This window comes from Schistocerca gregaria, chromosome X, assembly GCF_023897955.1.
Source record: "Schistocerca gregaria isolate iqSchGreg1 chromosome X, iqSchGreg1.2, whole genome shotgun sequence".
NCBI lineage: Eukaryota > Metazoa > Arthropoda > Insecta > Orthoptera > Acrididae > Schistocerca > Schistocerca gregaria.
The window spans coordinates 208735355-208755836 of record NC_064931.1 but is presented as its reverse complement, the minus strand read 5'-3'; the positions used below and the strand labels follow the sequence as shown (position 1 = coordinate 208755836).

Genomic DNA, 20482 nt, shown 5'->3' with positions numbered 1-20482 from the left:
ACCACAGGGCACTGTAGGTTCTAAATACGGCGCTATCGCGAGGTTAACAGAGCAAATGACCATTAACCTAACAGTTATTGCTCGGAAGATATCTGTGCAAACAAATCAACTGCAGCTTACGCTTACGCTGGACAGCTTTCTGTCGACAAAGAGTGCAAACAAACGCCGTTTTAATCCCAAAATACTAAACCCTCGTAAAATTTACGACTGCAGTTGGTACCAGTTCGCAATTCCCACTACTCAGGTATTTTCAGTACAGAGTGTAAAAAAGGACATTTCGTATGTGACATACCATTGGAGATTTTTTAATTAACTAGCGCACAAACTATATATAATGATTTCCTTTGAATAAAATATGGAGTAGTAAAATTTACGATGGTGTAGTAACAATGTAACATTTCCCCCCTTTAGTATTCTTGGGTGAAACGAGTAAGCTGGAAAACGTAAATAAGTTCCGATGAGGAGCTGTCATTTAATTCCCGGCTGTAAGCTGCTCTTAATGTAGCAGGAACGACTTGATAATGGGTACAGAATTAGAACACTGTAATAAACAGCCTAGTCAAAGACGCCGACGTAATTGTTCGACGCGAAATGGAACGGCGGAAAGCCCCAGGCATCGGGGCTAAGTAATAATCAGAAAGAGTTATGTGAAACCTTGGCGGGTGATTATCGTATCAGAGATCTAGAACTCATTCGGCGCGGTTAGCCAATACTTGGTGGGTCTGTTACAAAGTAAGAATGCCTTGGACTGCTTTCGGTAATCTACATACAACTTCAGCGTTTACCCCGCCTGGAACGGGCTCCACTGTACAGAAGTTTTGGCAAATTTATGTTATTTGACTTTGTGGCCGGATGCCATCCGTGTTACCTTAGGAAGGGAACCCATGTGCGCCACCCATCTGTGAATTGTGTAAACTTTGTTCTGTGTGTGACTGTATTTTAACTGATCGTGTATCGTATTTTATGAGGCCAGCATTTACCTAAAGGGACTTTCATACGCTCAATATTTATTGCGCAATAAGTCTGGGCCAATATGTTATGCGAAAGTTAGAATTCTGCCTTCGTAGCGAACATGGCGGCACGGTGCTATATGGAGGCCGCAGCTCGTGGTCGTGCGGTAACGTTCTCGCTTCCCGCGCCCGGCTTCCCGGATTCGATTCCCGGCGGGGTCAGGGATTTTCTCTGCCTCGTGATGCCTGGGTATTGCGTGATGTCCTTAGGTTAGTTAGGTTTAAGTAGTTCTAAGTTTTAGGGGACTGATGACCATAGATGTTAAGTCCCATAGTGCTCAGAGCCACTTGAATCATTTTTTTTGCGATATGGAATTCGTATGTATTGCGACTAAGTTGCTTGCTTTGAAAAAGAAAAACACAAGAAGAAATTATGCAGAACGGACGGATTAAATCATAAAAGCTTCCAGTGCCCATCTCACTGAACCAGGGGCTCAGTCAGTTTTGACTTGCAGCACTGAGACGTAAGCCTTTAAAGCTTAAGTATTCACCACGCGACCGCTACGGTCGCAGGTTCGAATCCTGCCTCGGGCCTGGATGTGCGTGATGTCCTTAGGTTAGTTAGGTTTAAGTAGTTCTAAGTTCTAAGGGGCTGATGACCTCAGAAGTTAAGTCCCATAGTGCTCGGAGCCATTTGAACCATTTTAAAAGTATTCAAAACCTGAGCAGTGTAGAGATGCGTGCTGGGTATTGCGTGGAGCGAAAGATTAACAGCCAATACATCAGGAAACAGACGGGAAGGTGACAGGTAATCATCAACATCTGCATGAATCATCTGCATTTCACACTTAAGTGCCTGGCAGATGGTTCATCGAACCGCTTTCACACTACTCTCCATCGTTCCACACTCCGACAACACGCGGGAAAAACGAACATTTAAATCTTTCCCTGCGAGATCTGATTTCTCTTATTTTCCTCCAGGGCTGTCCATAGATCCGTAAGAGTTCGTGGAGGTGGAGATTTCTTCTGAACAGCACGTTGCAAGGCATCCAAGATGTACTCAATAATGTTCATGCCTGGGGAGTTTGGTGGCCAGCGGAAGTGTTTAAACTCCAAGGACTGTTCCTGGAGCCATTCTGTAGCAATTCTGGATCTTTGGGGTATCGCACTGCCCCGCTGGAATTGCCCAAGTCCGTCGGAATGCACAATTGACATGAATGCATGCAGGTGGTCAGACAGGATACTTACGTACGTGTCACCTGCCAGAGTCGTATCTAGACGTATCAGGAGTCCCATATCACTCCAACTGCACGCACCCCACACCGTTACAGAGCCTCCACCAGCTTGAACAGTCCCCTGCTGACATGCACGGTCTATGGATTCGTGAGGTTGTCTCCATACCCGTACACGTCCATCCGCTAGATACAAATCTCGTCCGACCAGGCAACATGTTTCCAGTCATCAACAGTCCAATGTCGGTGTTGACGGGCCCAGGCGAGGCGTAAAGCTTTGTGTCGTGCAGTCATCAAGGATATACGAGTGGGCCTCCGGCTCTGAAATCTCATGCCGATGAAGTTTCGTTGAATGGTTCGCACGCTGACACTTGTTGATCGGCCAGCATTGAAATCTGCAGCAATTTTCGGCAGGATTGCACTTCAGTCACGTTGATAGATTGTCTTCAGTCGTCGTTGGTCCCGTTCTTGCAGGGTCTTTTTCAGCCCATAGATGTCGGAGATTTGATGTTTTACCCGATTCCTGATACTCACGGTACACTCGTGAAATGGTCGTACGGGAAAATCCCAATTTCATAGTTATCTCGGAGATGCTGTGTCCCATCGCTCGTGCACCGACTGTAACACCACGTTCAAAGTCACTTAAATCTTGATAGCCTGCCACTGTAGCAGCAGTAACCTATCTAACAACTGCGTCAGACAGTTATCTTTTATAGGCATTGTCGATCGCAGCGCCATAGTCTGCGTTTATATATCTCCGTATTTGAAAACGCATGCCTATACCAGTTTCTTTGGCACTTCAGTGTATAAAAGACTGTGCTAAAAGTAACGAAGGATATAACATGCAGTCTGGTACAATGCAAGTGAAACTGCAAACGAGAGCACAAGACTAAATTTGGAAATGAGATGTTACAGAGGAATACTTAAGATTTTATGGGTTAGCCGGCTAATTAATCAATAGGTATTCAGTCCAATTGAGGAAAAAGAGCTTTATGGCACAAACTGACTAAAAGAAGGGATATGTTGACAGGACACATCGCGAGACACGACGGAATGTTTAATTTGGTAGCGGGGTAAGTCTGGTGGTTGAAAATTCTACAGTAAAATCAAGGCTTGAACACAGTAAGCAGGTTCAGATGGCTTGCAATAGCTGTACAAAAATAAAGACTAGAGCGGAGAGCTCCACAAACCAGTCATCTGACTGAAGAATACAACTTAGCCATGTTCTACACACAATCTTCATGTACTTTTTGAAAGAAAATTGGAAACTTCATTGTAATGCAAAGCGCGTTACATGCGTTAATAAAACGATTAAATAAAGTGCAATTGGAAAATAAACCTACGAGTGGAATTGATACTGTGCAAGTGTATTACGTGTATGTGATATTGTCCACAGTAGACGCCGAATATTTGTCACGATAGAGGAGCTAAGTATGGAGCAGCCATGGTAGCTACGCAGGCACACCCTAATCTAACATGAAAGGAAAGAGACGCCGATGCCTTTCTAGATTAGCCGCAGTTACGCAACTGCAATCCAATTGCCGCACAAAAATTGCGTCATCTTTTTCCATATCGTTCGGCGTTCGTTGCGTAACTGAAGGTTCCCGTTGCTTTGATATGCAACCAGAAAGTACCTTGTTTTATGCGGAACTTGTCTAGGTGGGCTGGCTTTCGTGCTGATGGAGATGCAGTACCGTACTTGCAGCAACAGCATAGCCGTGCAGATACCAGACTACGCTATGGTTCCTGAAGAAAGGGGGTGAAGGCCTGTTTATAGTTGCAGGGGCACTGGTCCAGAGTCACTGATGTGGTACTGTAACTTCAGCCAACATAGCATTTTACCTGAGCGCATGCAACTCTACTATACAGTTTAATGATGACGGCATCCCTTGAGTAAAATATTTTGGAGGTAAAATAGTCCCTCATTCGGATCTCCATGCAGGGACCACTCACGAGGATGTCGTAATCCGGAAAGAGTTGAACATGAATGGGAAGCAGTATCTTAGAACGCAAGGGACTTAGGTAGAACAATTGAAGGAAATCGATAGTCTTGAAAATAGATTATAAGATGAACATCAACAAAAGTAAAACGAAGGTAATGGGATGTAGTCGAATTAATTCAGTCGATGCCGAGGAAATTAAATTAGGAATTGAGACACTAAAGGAAGCAAATGAGTTTTGCTGCCTGGGCAGCAAAGTAACTGATGACCGAAGCACAGAGCACAAAGAATGAAGACTGACTAAAATACGAAAAGCGCTTCTGGAAAAGGGGAATTTGTTAACATATCTTTCTCTTTTCTTCTTCTTCTACTACTACTACTACTACTTTGTGTGACTTATTGTCGTTTTCCGTTCTGAAGGTTGTACATTTTGTGTAGCTAGCACATATTCATGGATCAAGTCAGTGTTACCCAGGCCACTGAGCCACACAAAACGATTATTACTAGACTAGCTGAGTACCTGGCGTTACCCACCTATGTACTTATTAAAATTTTAGTAGTTCATCTCACCCTTTCCCCTCTCTCTGTCAATCTCCTCCTTCCCCCTCTCTGTCAATCTGCTGCTCCCCCTCTCTCTGTCTACCCACTCACCCATCCACCCCCCCTTTCCAACTGTTCATCTCTTGCTGCCCCTCTCTCTTTGCATCTGCTACTTCCCTCCCTTTCTCTGACCATCTGCCCTCCCTCTCTGTTCATCTGCTCCTCTCCCCTCTCTCTGTCCATCTGCTCCTCCCTCTTCTGTCCACCTCCTCCTCGCCAGTCCTCTGTACACTTCCTCCTATCTTTCTCTATGTCCTCCTCCTCCTCCTCCTCCTCCTCTCTCTCTCTCTCTCTCTCTCTCTCTCTCTCTCTCTCTCTCTGTCCCTATCTTCCTCTTTCGTTTTTATGTCCATCTCCTTCTTCCCCTCTCTCCGTAAATCTCCTCTACCCTATCTCTGTCCATTTGCTCTTCCCTCTCTGTCCATCTTCTCCCCCCACCTCTGTCCATCTCCATTTTCCTCCCCTGTTTTTGTCCATCTCCTCCACTTTACTGTCTCTCTCTCTCTCTCTCTCTCTCTCTCTCTCTCTCTCTCTCTCTCTCTCTCTCTCTCTCTCTCTCTCTGTCTCTCTCTCTCTCTCTCTCTCTCTCTCTCTCTCTCACACACACACACACACACACACACACACTCCCCCTCATTTCCTTCTCTTCCCTTTCTCTGCCCATTCCCCCTCCCCCCTCTGTCCATTTCCTGCTCCACCATATCTATGTTAATCTCCTTCCCCTTTTCTGTCTGTCGATCTCTTCCTCTCCGCTTCTCTCTCCACATTATCATCCCCACGCCAATAAGATGTTGCTGGTTCCTATCACCGCAGTATTTCGTTCCAAATATGGCAGTAAATAGTATATGTACCAAGTTTGGTTGAAATCGATCCAGGGGTTTAGGAGGGGCTTTTTACCTGTGGCTTTACCACCATAAGCACAGTCACATAATTTCACATATATTTAACAATTTTCACACATGTTTGTACACATATTTCATCTGTATCTCTAGCGATCTTCGCCAAGCAGTTCTGTTTCCACGCAGCTCAATGTTTATGACGTCATATCTTCTGAACAATATGTCGCTCAATAATATAATTTGCAAGGTACATCCAGTGGCATGTGTGAACACTGTTTGCACAGTGTGTTGTGAATACAATTAGTAGCAAAGAAGCAATACATTAAAACACAATGCATGACGCGACAGTTTTACTGCGCCAGCAGCGAAAACTTAGTAAGCGACAACATTTTTTCCTTTCATTATTTTGTGTGTGTGTGTGTGTGGGGGGGGGGGGGGGGGGGGGTTGAGCGAGAAAATGTCTCGTACGGCTTTGAAACTACGTAAAATCTGTTGCAAGTTATTAACAAGGGAACATTCTCATGTGTCAATGAACAATCTTGAAACTTTGTGGGTGTGTAGAGGGGGCAAAATAATGCAACATACTTTTTTGTTCCCAATTTCACATTAATGGGGCAAAACACAAACCGCAAGGTAATTTGGCATATTAGATTTAGAGGGAATAGATTCGAAACAATAAAGTATAAAAAAAGGGTTTCATATAAAAGATGAAATGTGACTAAGTTCTTCAAAACTGTATAATGACTTCTGAAAAATTTTGAAAATTTGCCAATTACCCCACCGCCATTAACGAATTTTACAAAATGGAAACTTTTATTACAACATAAGTTAAAAATGCTTTTACGCCACATACATCCGAGTGTACTAAAATAAAGCTGGAAAATAAGTTGTACACACTGTTCTGTCAGAGTATGTGCAACATATCTAATTGAAATACCTAAACGTTCATTATTGTTCCAATTATTTGTGTTACATATTTTGGTCTATGTTTTAAACTGAGTATTTTGTTAACTGACGATAATAATTAATTCATTATTATGATTCAAAATTCCTACAGTAATGAGAATCAGTAAAAAATGGTTAAACATAATCTTTTTAAACACGATGCACACAAAATGAACGAATTTTCTCCCGCACTGGGAGAAACAACGTCTGTCAAATATCGTTTGACTTTTTCAGATGTTAGCTTACCAGATTTCGATGCCATCAGTAGCACAGTTGAGGCTTTAAAGAAATTTCCGAATTCTCCATCCAAACTCTATGTTAGTTTCTTTTAAAACTATGAAAAGTGGAGTAAGCAATTTGCCAGCTGCAGAAACTGATGGTTGAGTAGTGTAAGCAGTCTCTTCGCGGTGCATCTCCGTAGGATCTTGAAGAAAATATCTCACAAACAATCAAATAGCGTACGTATCGCCAGAAAAAGCCGGTCTGTAGGGACGATGCGTTCCAGTACGTATTGCTCGATGCGCTATCCGCCGAAAATAGTCTCTGCGACAAGTTCTTCTTGAACCGACGACTGTGATTTCAGAACTTGTTTCGCAGATGAATAGCTGTTTCTAATGTTATAAACGGATTGTAACATGCAGTAACACCCTACAGCGGCCGACCCCGGCCGGCAGCTTTCCTCGCTAGCTGCAGCACGGAGATGCTGCAGTGCCTGTAGGCTACGCTTCTCATTGGTGCCTCCTGTTATGTAAGCCAGCGCCGACACCTCTGCTGCAGTCTCGTCTGCCTGTTGGTACTACTACGGAACTGTACATCGCCGCATGACTTCTGGAACACTCTTCAGGACCTCTCTCTCACGGAACGCTCTTTGGATTACCACGCATCGCACTGATTTTTTGACGTGGCCATCAACATGGACGTTTCTTCGGATTCTTCTTCGAACTACCTGCACTTGTCGGTTTTTACTGAACCTGTAGTGTTGAAAAATGTTTGTAGGTGAACTGGCGTGAGATTTTATATTGTGTATAAAGTACATCAGTTTACAAACACGTAAGATGCCAACTGTTAACCCAGTTAATATTTGCCGAATGCTATTGATCATTCTGCTACGGTCGCAGGTTTGAATCCTGCCTCGGGCATGGATGTGTGTGATGTCCTTCGGTTAGCTAGGTTTAAGCGGTTCTAAGTCTAGGGGGCTGATGACATCAGATGTTAAGTCCCATAGTGCTTAGAGCCATTTGAACCATTTGAAGTACTTCGGTGATCTTCGGGTCGCGCCTAACTTCGATGCCGGGCGATGTGGTTCGGCTGCAAGATCAGAACTGGTTCGACAGTGTCGGAAGACAGACATGTTGTCTGACGTATTAGGTGTCAGTGAAGACTTTATTAGCAATCTATGGTTTGTAAATTGAGAGCTGGTTCGGCAATATGTAGTTTATAAATGTAAGATCATAGCTGGTTCCGCTGTCTCGGACGACAGACATGTCTGCTGCACGCGGCATCAGGTTAAGACTTTATTAGCAATCTACGGTTATTTGGACATGTAGTTGAGAACAGTGTGATAATAATTACGGAAATACGTATTTCATTATTTTGTTGAAGAATGGAAATTATCTGTGACTCTAAAGTGGACAGTAATTGTGCAGTTTATCGTGTTCTACCAATAAAAAGCGAGTGGTATCTCATATAAACAAACCAATAGGAAATTTAATTATTCACATAATATCAATTCCTCGATATGGGATTCTTACAGCCTCACGATAACGGATTCACGGCCTACGTGTTGTTTTCTGCACGGGGGACAACTACTACAGAAGACTGCATGTTGATGAACACTTATTACAACTTACGAATTCCATCCAGGGCGGTGGAAGCAAATAGGCCCCTAGTGTGTACTGCAGTCTTAGTACAAATGAGATCAGTGACACGCCATCTGTGGTAGCACTGAGGAAGTATGGAGGAGAGAAACTGTGGAGGGAAGGGGTTTATCATACGCACGTACTGTATATATCCCATCCTCTCTCTCCCTAACTCTCTTTTTCAACTTGCCGCAATTTGACGTCTCGTTCAACTAGGCAACTTTCCAAATCAAATGTCGTTGATAAAACAATTTTTCGCAGTTTTCTTGCTACCCTTATAACATTTGTGAAGTTTTCACAATGGAGATATTTCGTAGTGTTGGTGATAATATAGTAGAAATTGCCTCCTCGTACAGCGTAACGCGCAGCGCGCTAGCTTGCCAAACAGGGTCGCATTTGCACGGAGGATTGACGACTGTGGCTTGCGCATCGGCCAACCTGAGTGTGGTTTTTAGGCGGTTTCCCACGCTTGTTTAGGCAAATGCTGGCTGGTCCCCAATTTCTGCTTGATAAAATACGTTACACAAACAATTACAATACGGTCACATACAGAACAGAGTTAACGCAATTCACGGGCAGGTGGCACACGAGACTTCGCTCTCTCTGACGAGAGGGTTACACGTCATAAACTAGCCATACACCCTTGCTACGCGACGGATGTTGAAGAAGGGCCTTTGCATTCCGTCTCTTTTTAGGATTCCGTACCTGAATCGGCAAAAACGGTACCCTTATAGGACCACTTTTTCAAATAATTCGTTTTTCTTACCCAAAAAGTCAAACACACGGTGGCCAGAAACAGTCTGAAAGGTCTGTACAGATTTTGCAGAGTAGGCTATGCTGGGAAATAATTGTTAAGAAAAAATCGATGAGTTGCGCAGTTTCCGAATTAAGCAGCATTCAAGTTAGCCATCGCGCCGTTGCGTCCAAATTCAAGCGGCCCTTCACACACGGTGTCGCCAAACGTATTCTTCATTTGGCTTCCTAAAACTGAACAAGAGAAACACGAAAAAATTGGCCATGGAACAGTAGTAAGGATAGTGCCCGTGTCAAAGGCTGGGCAGCGTCGTGCGCTATTATCTACGCTGTGGCAACTGACGGGTCGATTGAATCTGCGCGCGCAACGGCCTGATTGGCTAATTTCGGTGCTAATTAGCTCGGAAACGGCGCAACGTATCAAATTTTTTCCTGAACAATTATTTCTAAGCACAACCTATCGTGCAACACCTTCGCAAGCTTTTCAGACTCTTTCTGACCACCCTCTATAAATGAAACCTATAGAAATGCAATTTCGTAAAGTTTTTAATACACAAAGCGAAATTACTACATTTGGACATCCTGGTCAAGTAAATTCGATATTAGGTTAAGTTTAAATTACGATATCTTTTTTGTGGTACGATTTTATAAAACAAAGTCTATATCAAGTTTGTCTGCGTGGTCATCCTCTGCAGCAAGCACAGAAATACTTGTTTTGTAAATACAAAACAAGTATTAAAGACTATATGTTGTCCCAAGCCACGCTTAAATTACTTGTGAAAACCCCATGAAAACTCGTCTAGCAATTTTGGAGATTAGCGTGTTCAAACAGACCCGACGGTTTTAGCTAGACTTTAATTACGATATTTGCTTTTTACGTGATCCGATTTTGATTAAATAAGGCCTATACGTTGCCCCAAGCTACGCTCAAGTCACATATGAAAATTCTTCTAGTAGCTGGGGGATCAGCGTGCTCAAACACACAGTTAGACACTATACTTTTACAGTTTTTTTATGCCGTTAACAACGAGTCGTCGTTGCTGCTCACGAAGGTATTTTCCGCGACAACTTTCCGCTACTTTGAACTAGGAACGCGACTGTACCCAGTCACGCGACCAAGTCAGTTCCTCGTAAGCTCGGGTCTCCGATTTGCAATTTCGATCAATACAGTGAGTTAATGGAATGAAATTTAAAAGTGGAGTTCGGGTCTAACCTGTATATTCTCAAACAGTTACGCTGATCCTCATTTCAATTTGGACCTTCGTTTACAAACGAGAGAAATAACATTGGACATCCGTTCAAGTACGAAACTGCTGGCAAAGAGTGGGTGAGTCTTTTCCTAACAAGCTCTAATAACAAACTGTTATAAAGGAAACCTACCAGAACAACCTGCGTTCACGATGTATTACGCTCATATTTCTGTAGTCACAGATATGAAAAGCAAGAAGAAAATGCGAGCGTTAAAAACAAACGTTAGACCAACTATTTGTTTTATAAAATAACGTTACTCTGCGCCTTCCATAAATCGGGGTGAAAACATCCAAGACGAGGAAAGGATAATAAAATTACGTAAGCAGGGACTGCATGCTGCAGTTCCTTCCTTCGTCAAACATTGGAGTACAAGCGATAGTTCTTTCTACGTCACATCTGTATTGCGATTACGAATCCTCTTCAGTGCACATTTTGTACTATTCTACTAATTCTCGGAGTGTAGTTTTAAATGTGGAAAGTCAGTGTGTGCAGAGATAAGTGCAGCGACAGATCCATAAAAAATTAAAAAGTATGCTAGTCGAGAATACACAGAAATTTTTGAGCTATCGCAACAAACAAAGGTTGACTTGAAAACTAACGTATGGCAGAAGAAAGCGCTGTCGCTCGTTCCGACAGCATTTTGAGTGAAATCGCTCCATCCCACAGCTAACTGGTTCTACAACGGAAGATTTCTCCATTGCCCTAGGGTGTGAGCAGGTAGACCCAGGGGTGTACAGGGATGTGCGAGGCATCTAAAGCTGCGGACACAGAGGAAGCTCGCTCGCTAGGGGTGTTCAGTTCTCCCCCTGGTTCTGGTGGAGTTTGCCAACATAGTGCTATGTCTCCTTAATCTATATACTTACAAAAGTTTTTCTTCACTTGTTTCCCTGCATTCTTGTTTTCCCATTCCTGTTTTTCTTCTTCCATTGTTGAGGTTGCAGGCGTTGTGCTTGGTCAACGCAGGAATTACGGAGGTTAAAGCAGAGGAAACAACAATGAAGCATTATTCAGTGCACGTGTCGTTAAATGAAGTCATTTACCCATTTTACAAATTATTTACGGAAGAACGGAAAAATTGTTAGAAGTCAACCTCGAAAAATACAGTTTGGGTTCCGGATAAATATAGGAACACGTGAGGCAATACTGACTGCTATGATTTATCTTAGAAGAGATTACAGCTCAAAACGCGTATCTGACAGGAACCAGGATTTGCAGTCGACTTTGTTTTACTTATTGATCTACCAATATTTTGCCGATAAAATGACTTTAGTTTTGCCCAGTATAATATCTGCATTAAGGAATAATACGGTTTTGTCTTACATTAGAATATCCATACATAGTGCATACTTCATTAAGGAGGGCCATGGCTAATACTAATCTTCAATATCTATTATGATTCTGACAAATGTACTCTAGGGGCTAACAATATCTTTTCGTCAACAGGCGATGACACATATAATATTTTAACAGCGATCAGACACTAGAGCAAATACCATCTTCTCTCAATTACGATTCTTTCTTTTTTAGTTTCTCGATCAGTGACGTCAGAGTCGTGCCCCCTCCTTCAAAACTACTGTTTCTTTCACGCCCTTCGCTGTCACTGACCTCAGTTTAAACCTACCTGATTGTAATCAGCTTTGGTTGTTACGCTTTCATGAACCAATATAAACTCTGTTTTCTTTTTCAACTATTGCTAGCGCCCCTTTCTACTATTTACTTTACAGTTACTTCTAAGTGTTGTATCCCGTGTTACATGTATGTCCTATTTTAACATATACGTCGTTATGTGAACATAATGTTAAACTTGTAGAATGCCTGCTTAGATGTATGAGAGGGCCTGGTGACTCTAAATTAATTAATTAATTAATTAATTAATAGTCATTTACAGGTTTATTAATTTGATTACATGTTTGACATTTATGTTGCCTTTGTTTATTAACAGTGGTCATTGTGGGCGCCAATAAATGCAAGTCTATGTAAATAGTGAAGTGTTGATGCAACATAAAGATTGGACTGTATATGTTATTCTTTTTTTGTTCGTAAAATACAATAAAAGTTATGAATAAATATTTTGTTTACTAACTCAGTTTTTAAATTAGTTTTAAATTAGTAAAATGTTACTGGGTGACTTTTTACGTCGATAGATATCAGTTTCTTCTAGAAAATCCATCGTTTTACATTTTTAGGAGTGTGTAGTATTTGCGTGTTCTTTTCAACATCTGTGACTGGGAGTTTACTCTCAGCCAAGTGGCAAGCCAAAAAAAAGTTGACGTGTTTAGATTTTTTGATCAAATGTCCAAGCGGATCAGAAACAATTCTCTCTAGCAATTACAAACTGGTTTTTGTCCAAATTTTCACACCAAAAGAAGAGTGGGAAACTGACAAATAGGGTATCAAACTGACCAGTGTAATGCCTAGTTTCGGAAAAAACAGCTTGGACAGTTCGAAAGTAATCTGGAAATTTAACAAAATATTAATTATTAATTTGAGAGGGAATTGAAATATTTCACTTTCAGCTGCTGCAATGTAGCTGAAGTGTCGAAAAATGTCAAATCACAGCACAAATTGAAACTTCTCTGATTTCTCTTCGATATACAAGGCGGATGTTTCACAATTCATGTTACACACTTCTAGAGATTTACGCTGGACTTAGTAGATCAAGTTTAACATAGGAACTCACGTTCAGAAACGTCATACAACTACGCTACAGAGCGTCAAAGTTATAGGCACCGGCGCCTGTAAATGTATGTAATTCCGCAATGATGTGACAAACATCCTAGGTTGATGGAGAAGGATAAATGTATCAATTTGAGATAAGGTTCCCTGTACCGGATACGAACGAGCCGAAAGCAATAATCGGAAACCGTTTTGATACCTCCGACAGTGGAATACATGTGCTGGTTCAGTTGTCGAACGATTCTCGAAATCGAGTACAGCAAACGAGATACCGATAGAAAATTTAAGTTGGAATCTTGAATTTTAAAGACTGCTACAGGATATGTCTAGTGGAATTTCACTCAGCTCTCCTTACGTCACTGAAGTATGAAGATCTCAGTCGGTGTACATGATTTCAAGCGTCATTCGATGGCGCGTAAAAATGTTTCTGTGATCTATTTTATTTCTTACTTTTAGTCAGATCATTTCACAAAAATTTGACCAATTTTTTATTGTAACGCATCTAAATGTTCTTTGTATCTGGTACTACAATCCATAATAGAAAAAATTATTTCACTATGCTTATTTTATATGGGAGCAGAAGAATGCTGCAAGTTGGTTCAGAAATTATTTTGTCATGGTAAGTATTTTTCGACCCTGTATTTTATCCCCCCACTCTAACCTGCATACGTTTTTCCCACCGTCGAAAATATATCCGCGTCCGCCGTTTTTGACTTCATGTAAAGCGGGAGGCACGGCACACCTGGGTACCACCACAAAGCTTTGGAACCTAAGTTAAGAAACCAAATAACAGGCGTGGGAAACTGGCTGAAGAAACCCAAGCCGGCCGATTTGAACGAGCGGTTCTAGGCGCTTCAGTCCGGACCCGCGCTGCTGCTACGATCGCAGGTTCGAATCCTGCCTCGGGCATGGATGTGTGTGATGTCCTTAGGTTAGTTACGTTTAAGTAGTTCTAAGTCTAGGGGGCTGATGACCTCAGATGTTAAGTCCCATAGTGCTTAGGGCCTTTTGAACCATTTGGTATTGCGTGGCAGCTATGGCGAAGGAGTTGGCGGTTCATGTTCTTCAACCAGTTGTGACACAATGTCACCATGGACCAACACGAGGTAGGGAGATATTACTTGTCAACTTAAAAATAAAAACCACATGAAAAGAAACAGGTTGCTGGAATGAATACTGCTGTCGTGGTACATTCCCTCGCATTTGTCCGTCATTTTCAGGTACTGTTAGCGCGCATTGGAAAATCGAACTTGATTTTCTGGCTGCCAGAAAACATGCTCTTCCCATCTGTAGTTAGGTTGGAATCTGTTATGGAGAAGAAAATTTCCGAAAGGAAATTAAATGTCATCTATTTTTGTAATTTTTACCAAAATCAGGTGTGAACTAATTTTCTAGAAAATTGGAAAGCAGTACGTGAATGATATTTTATACTGGAATACGTTCCGTTGCTAAGTAATTGTATCCAAAGTTGCTTCTTTATATCTTTAATCAACGAGATATGAGAAGTCAAAAGTTAAAATTTATCCGCACAGTTTTTCCAGCTACCTTTGCCTCAATTTATGTAGCATTGTTAGCCCATGTTGTAATTTAAACCCACTGTTCTGGGAGGGCTTAAAACACCTTGTTTCGAACGAGACTGGTTTTGAATCTTTAATAAAAACCGGTTTTTGTAAACGAAGTGTCGAATATACCCTCTTTCCACTTTTCACAAAAATCATAATCTCTTCGACAAATTTGTAGGTTATCGGAAAATAGTAGGTGAATGAAACTCCCTGCTCCACAACCCTACGCTACCGAGCCATTGCGTGTTATGTTTCATTTTCAGACTGTGTATACGAGATATAATAATTCAAAGTTTACATTTTTTTCGTGCCGTGCTTTTCACGCTCAATTTTGATTCAAATCATCTAGCATTGTTAGCCGCCGCGCGGTCTGAAGCGCCTTGCCACAGTTCGCGTCGCTCCCCCCGTCGGAGATTCGAGTCCTGCCTCGGGCATGGATGTGTATGTTGTCCTTAGCGTAAGTTATTTTAAGGTAGATTAAGTGGTGTGTAAGCCTAGGTACCGATGACCTCAGCAGTTTGGTCCCATAGGAACTTACCACCACCACTGTTAGCCCGCGTTTGATAAACAACAACATTTTGTTTTGCGGTTCAAACCATGAACTTTCTAATGACTCCAGTCTGGAAAGTTTTCTAGGCCACAGGTTTTTTGCAAAATCAGATCAAAAATACCGCATTTATTACATTTTTACAAAAGCTTCAACTTTGCACTTAATTTATTCAGTATTTCAAAGTGGCACATAAATGAAACTTTATATTTGGAAACCTTGAGCTATTAGGTTATCACAAGCCAAGTTTCACGTTCGTCATACCTTTAGTCCCTGAGATAGAAGAAGCCAAACTTAGAAATTTTTTTCGGACGCCGATTCTTTCTGGCGACACCGCCTAAAATTTTCTGGCTGAATATCGCTCGTAAAAGTCTTTTCATTATTATTCTAAGTGAACGCATGAAATTGTGCAAGAGGGCTAACTTTAATTTCTTTGAACAAAATACTGCACGAGAAATAACAGCCAAAATTCGCCAGAAATTCACTCTCGCTCTGCGCCAAGTCGCGCATAGAGTCAAACAAGTGATTATATTGCGGCTGTTTTTGCTTCCACGAACGTTAAACTTCATAAATGTTCATCGGGGATTCGGGCGAATGTTCATATAAAATTTCATGGGAATCCGTTACTGTCGTGCGGAAAATTATCCTAAATTCAGGCGATTAAACATGCAGTGACCAAACTATTGCTTCTACACTTAACCGCGCTTTTACTCCTCTATGTACAATTTTTACTAGCCAAAACAGGTTTATTCTTGCAGAAAGGAAAACAGCAACCAGCTACTTTTGACAAAGCTATTTATTCACATCACTATCCGTAGCTCCTCGTGGTCGTGCGGTAGCGTTCTCGCTTACCGCGACCGCGTTCCCGGGTTCGATTCCCGGCTGGGTCAGGGATTTTCTCTGCCTCGTGATGACTCGGTGTTGTGTGACGTCCTTAGGTTAGTTAGGTTTAAGTATTTCTAAGTTCTAGGGGAATGATGACCTCAGATGTTAAGTCCCATAGTGCTCAGAACCATTTGAACCATTTTTTTGGAAAAATTAAAAATGGCTGACGGCCGTAAACAGGTGTGTTAAAACATGGACGGATGGTCACTTTAGTCTCGTTGCAGCGTAAGCAATTTTTTGAATTCACGTATGTATCCTGCAAATCAATGGTAACTCCACAACCAGGCTAAGAGAAGCGTCCGAAACCGATCGGCCGCTTGTGTCATCCTCTGCCATATGGCGTCATGCAGATGCGGTTAGAAGGGTGATGGGGTCACAGAACACGGCTCTCCAGACCTTTGCCGGCTATCCGAGCGATTGAACTCCGTTATGAATCCTCCCTCCACGGAAAAGTCCCTGGCAGTATCGGAAATTGAACCCGGGTCCTCCTCACGGTAGTCACCCAAGCTGAGTATTCAGCTACGGGGACAGACCCGTACCAACGATTGGCTGAGAGAAACAAAACACGTCTGAAGGCTTGTATGCACAGCAAAGGTTCTATCGCAAATGAGCGCTACACGCCACTCGTACCTGTGGTGTAACATTGAACTAACGTCTGGTGGAGCACACGTCACGTTCAGAAAGCAGCCCAGTAGGCTGTTGCGTAACTGCGGTCGTTGCCCCAGCCTTCTCCGCACGTATGCCGGCAACCCAGTTGAACCAGATGCTTGTAAGCTCGCAGGAGGAAAGACAAAAGTCACAACGCGAAGTGAAACCATTGCAACCACCATCCAATACTGTTTAACCCCGCCGCGGACTTTATAATCCACTGAATTCGGTTACGAAGTGAGCTCAGAAGGTTGTACAAGAACGTCGCATCCAGGTTGAGCCACTCTCTGCGCATCTGATCGTGCAGTGCCACCAAATTGCGGCGATGCTAATGTCGGCGTTTTACCCACTGTCCCAACACGTACCACAGATTTTCCATGGGGTTCGACTTAGGTGACTTTGCACGCCAGTCGAGATGTAACAGGGTGGAGAAGAGACCAGAAAACCCATCACATATTCTTCCGGTCCTATCAACTTTGCTGCTGCCGTTTTTTGTGCTTAGGTGAGCAACGGCCTCTTGAAAGGTGACGGACTCCAAATACTGATTGCATGCAATTCCCGTCGTGGTGTTCTCTCGCCTGCAGGTTGCGATGGGCCTTCATTCACTGTCTGCAGCAATTCCTGTCGCGTTTGGAAGCGATTTTGGTTCACACACCGTGAAACGCATCTCCGGTCCCTCTGAGTCAGGATCTTTGTCCGATCACAGTTCTGATGTCGTGTTTGGTGGCCACGTGTGTTACACCACTGCTTGTAGAGACGTTGAACCAGCAAATTCAGCAACTCCACACGCCGTATGGCCATGGGCACTGCCAAACACGCTCTGCATCGTCCTTACATTACACCTGTTTACGTACCATATCCGTTTAAAACATAAATGTCTCAGTGACTGCTACTGCCTTATGCCTATGCAGAGCCAGTTCGCGCGCGATTGAGCACGTGCATTGCTACGCCGTCTGTAACGGCTTAACGATTCACTATTACGTATGCACTGAGGTGGCTAATTTTTTATCATAATTCTGGTAATAGCACGTACACAGCATTGCATGTCAAGTCACATGAAAGTTTATTTGAGCCTTACAATTGTTATATCTCTCTTCAACTACGTAAGCACATCAGACAGAAAAAATTCGGTGGGAAGTTCCTACGGGACCAAACTGCTGAGGTCATCGGTACCTAGGCTTACACACTACTTAATCTAACTTAAACTAACTTACGCCAACGACAATACACACACCCATGCTCGCGGGAGGACTCTAACCTCAGATGGGGGGAGCCGCGCAAACTGTGGCAAGGCGCCTCAGACCTCGCTGCTACCCAGCGCGGCATCAGACAGAAAACGACATCTCAGGAGGCGTGGCGCTATACTGTGCTGTTGTCTCTAACCTCGGTAATGACCTCAATTCAAAGAGCAAGAAAGTTTAAGAATTTCTTCAGGTACCCCATCTCCATCTGAAGCTACACATTGATTACACAGATATAATTTTTTTTCTTGCTGCCAAGGGTATTTGCACGTGTACTCCGGGTATATCTGGTATGCTGAATCTGAAAACGGATTTCCCCAATTGGCTCTAGTTTCTTAGATACAGGCTGTGTCTGACGCGTGGCGTTTAATCATTAAATCGGTTGTGATTTCCATAATTCTGTATGCCTATTCATTTTATATTTTGTGACTGCGTATGTACAAATGTAACACATTATAGCGCAGAAGGTGAGATTATGGGACTTGGTAGTAGCTTGAGACACCCTCTTACGTCTCACAATTTCAAGGAGGGACAGTTGGTCATACTGCAGCATTCAAGGTCAGGTTCCCCCACTCCGTTTTTGTACTCAGAGCGGAAGTCGAGCGAGATACGAGTGTGTGTGAGAATGCGATTTATGTAACAGCTTTTAAGAATTTTTGTCAGTGAAGAATTTCTCGTTCATTGTATCAAGAAAAATGTATGTCACGATTAATTATTACGTTATTGTTATAGATTATATTGTAATATATTTTGTCTTATTAGGTCCACCTTATCATACTTATAATATTTTTGCAAATATAATTTTTATTTTATTTTAATCTTTTCATAGATAAACATGAGTTCTCAGCGTAGCGGTTGTTTCATGAAACTGTCGTCGTGCTTGCCAAACCCTACCTAGCCCAACAAGCTTGCCAGATATCTCTCCAATCGCAAGCGTTTGGAGCATTACGAGCCCTCCAACCAGCTAGGGATTCCGACGATATCCCTCAGGAGGCCATCCAAGAACTCTATCACTCAATGGTAAACGGAATAACTGCTTGCATATGGGCAAGAGGTGGACCAATGCATTACTGACTTGATCAGTTTGAGAAGCTGTTACTCTTGAACAAATAATCAAAATTTTCTGCAATTATAATGATTTATTTGAGTGCACAAGTACATCACATCTACCGATTTCCATCCCGTTCGAATAATCCCTTGGCGTCCGTCGTTTTCTTTTTTCCCCCTTAAGAGTGTACATCATCAGTGGAAGGTCACATGACCGCCTGCTGCGAGTTTCAGGCCATCTGCAGAGTCCCAAAGTGACCATTGTGCCCTTTAAAGGAGGTGGCTAATATTTATACCTGTGAGCTTCTGCACTCCGTGAGTATTCTATAGTGCGTGGCAGTGGGTACTGTAAGCGATATCCTATCGTATTCCATTTGTGTGAGGAGTTAGAAAAGAATGACTGACTCTACCGCCTGGACACTGGACTCGCATTCGGGAGGACGACGGTTCAATCTCACGTCCGGCCATCCTGATTTAGGTTTTCCGTGATTTCCCTAAATCGCTCCAGGCAAATGCCGGGATGGCTCCTTTGAAAGGGCACGGCCGACTTCCTTCCCCGTCCTTCCGTAATCTGATGAGACCGATGACCTCGCTGTCTCGTCTCCTCCCCCCACAACAACCCAACCAACCTCTACTGCCCGACGAAAACAGTGAAACACCGATAAGACACGGTATCAGTGTAACTTCGTACGTTTACGCATCATTGTCGGTTATGTAAATTATCGGTTGAAAAAAATTCAAAAGCGCATTAGCACTACTCGTGTTTAGTATTGTTACCAGGAATGGTACGGTTCATAAAGGGCGTAGACAACGGCAGATGATGAGTGATAACTGTTAAGGACACGGAGATGCCGTGTACTCGCATGAGACAGGATTATCAGCACCTGATACACTTTGAAAGGTGCCTCACTGTGTTCCTGGCTGGTCTAATCGTGCAATATCCAGATTTCTGGGTCATTTGGATGTGTCAGTGGCCTGATGTTGGCCAGCATGGGGTAGGCATACTGGCCAAGGTTCCGGTCGAGAACGTCTGACAACCACAAAGGAAAATTACCGTATTGGAACTAAGCACATTTTAACCCAAATATATCGCCCCTGCCATCAGAGAACACGTAATGGACTCGCCTGAAACATTCTGTCATCCCGCACCATTGGTCGGAGGATAGCAGCAGTTGGACTAGAGGTCCATGTGTAGACTGCCGTAAACTACACAAAACAAACGGTTCCGTTTGGAGTGGTGCCGTGACTGACAGCATATGCTGCTGATGCATGATGACGCATTGTTTTCACTGACGAATCGCGATGCTGCACTACTCTGGATGACTATGGTCGACGAGTATCGCGACGACCTGGGGAGAAGTCCCGTGCTTCCAATGTTTTGGACAGACACAATGCTGATACGCAAGGCGTCTTGGCGTTGGGAGCCTTATGGTGCGACTTCAGGTCACGGCTATTAGTGATTGAGGGAACTCTGATGTCACAACGCTGTCGCAGACATACTGTGTCC

General features: G+C 43.0%; 1 protein-coding gene across 1 annotated transcript in view; it reads right to left on the bottom strand.

Moving 5' to 3' along the window:
* The window catches only part of LOC126299542 (transketolase), a 160394-nt gene that overhangs the window by 115770 nt on the left and 24142 nt on the right, over nt 1-20482 (bottom strand). The gene's annotated exons all lie outside the window — the stretch shown is intronic.